This window comes from Mytilus californianus, unplaced genomic scaffold (assembly GCF_021869535.1).
Source record: "Mytilus californianus isolate M0D057914Y unplaced genomic scaffold, xbMytCali1.0.p SCAF_11, whole genome shotgun sequence".
Classification (NCBI taxonomy): domain Eukaryota; kingdom Metazoa; phylum Mollusca; class Bivalvia; order Mytilida; family Mytilidae; genus Mytilus; species Mytilus californianus.
Genome location: NW_026262593.1, coordinates 30,477,746 through 30,480,051, shown reverse-complemented (window position 1 = coordinate 30,480,051; position 2,306 = coordinate 30,477,746).

Here is a 2,306-nt window from a genome sequence, read left to right as displayed (position 1 = left end):
GCATTAATGTCCTCAAATCGCCAACAGTATTAGCGAATGAAATCATCAATGTTTGACATTGATCGATTACAAGGAACTTTGGGGTGGAATTGTCAATATCATACGTAAATGAATTTGTATTAACTATTTACTTTGTATTAAAATGTAGGCTTTATTTTTATGCAATTTCTATAAATGATATGCAAAAGAATTTTTTTTAAAATGAATAAAGGCATTATCGAAGAATATAATATAATTTGATTACTTAATTCAATGTGCATCTTGCGAGAGAAATAAAACAGAATTAAAACCCCGATTGTAATATAACTTCCACCTTAGTTGTGTTGGAAAATGATTTGAGAGTTAACTATTTTCTGTATTATGTTTTAAGAAATCCAACCAGATAAGTTGCATGATCAAGTCATTTGTTTGAGCAAATCATCGGTTTACAGTGTTAAAATACTTGCAATAATCCTTTTTTTTAGTGAATAAGCACCAATTCTGTTTCAAGGGATTAAAAACAGCAGGGAGAGTCTTTTCCCCAAGATATTTAATAAGATAATAGAATCCATCTACTTCGTGTATCTCCTTTACTTTTTCTTATTGTTTGTCATATATAGTTTTAAGAGAATACCCGTTGATCTTTTATAATGAGTGTGTCATGGTGACAGTTTGATTAAAAAAAAATATCATATCTAATTGAAGCCGTCTAATGCAAAGAATAAAGTACGTCGGATATAGATAAAAATAAGAAAAAAGTAGTAGAATATTAAAGTAAAATTATTGAATTATAGTTTTTTTTCTTTAATTGACTAATAGCATTGAGAGAATCTGATGTCATTTTTTTCGGTAATTCGCCCAAGAGCCACTTCATTACATGTCAAAGGAAGTCACTGAACATCTTCCTTGTCAATTGATTGGTCAAAAAAGGTTATGAGCAATATTTATAAAATGACCGAAAATTGGTCCGAAAGGTCAACAAGGATTCATCAACAAATATATATATACAAAATGTCTTTGTATGTTAAACCTGGTACATAATATATAATTGACTTATATTCAGTTATCCTCTTCCCAGGTTAAGCAAGAAAATGCAAAAGTAAATGTTCGATGTATTATAATATTTGGAAGGCATCGACCCGTTTGTGTGTTTAACGTCAAACAGAGCAACTGTATGATCTAAGCCGAGTTTAAACTGGAAGGTACTTCACATAATATGAACATTAAACGAAATGTAATGACAAAAGATAGAATGAATTTATCTATTCTTACAAATACAAAAAAACAGCATTTTTATGTTTTTTTTTTTTTAATATCTCGAAAATATCGAACACATGCAATTACCAAACAATATAAAAATAAGAAGATGTAGTATAATTGCCATCGAGACAACTCTCCACCACTGGGGCCAGTATCATGAAGCAATCTTAGTGCTGAAGATCATCTTAAGATCATCTTATTTGCTAAGAGTTTCTCTTGAAGTCATATTAGAATGATTGACAGTCCTTAAAATTCATGTTGCACTCGCAACCCTAAGAGTACTCTTTATCCTTTTCGGAACGATCTCTTAGTTTTAATCTTAACGACTGGTTATCTCGAACGTTGTAATCAACTTAAGATCGTCTTTGATTACTCTTAGCAAATTTTAAGTGTATCAGCATTCTTTTTTTACTGAAAACTTAACAGAAATTTTTAAGAGTGGCCAGGGGCACCCCTATCTCTCTCTTAGGTGATAAAATGCAATGTTCTTGCTTGTGCATTCAAGAGAGCAAATTTGGATATCCATAAGGATTTCAGAGATCGATCAAATCCATTGGATTCCTAGACGACTGTAGAAATATCCGTGATTACAGAATCGGAAAATTTCCGAGTACATGTAACAGCATTTTTTTCATCTGAATAACTGTCAGCATTGTTTCCGATTCGTCATTGTTAAAATTGGCTTTTCTTATAAAAATAAGATGTGGTATGATTGCCAATGAGACAACTATCTTACAAAGTTCAAATGAATTGGATGTAAGCATTTATAGGCAATCGTACAATCTAATTAAAATATAGAACTCGGATTTCGTTAAACTACGTATAAAATTGAACAATTCAATTGAGAAAACCAACGACCTAATCTATAACAAAACAATTGAAGAAAAACGAATATGACAGACATAGACCAACGTCAACCCACTGAACTACAGGCTTTTGACTTGTGACAGGCACATGAAGAATGTGGCGGGGTTAAACATGTTTTAGAGCGCTCATACCCCCCTAACCTGGGACGGTGGATTTACAGCATAAAAACAAACTCTGAAAAACAGTTGAAAAGGCTTAAC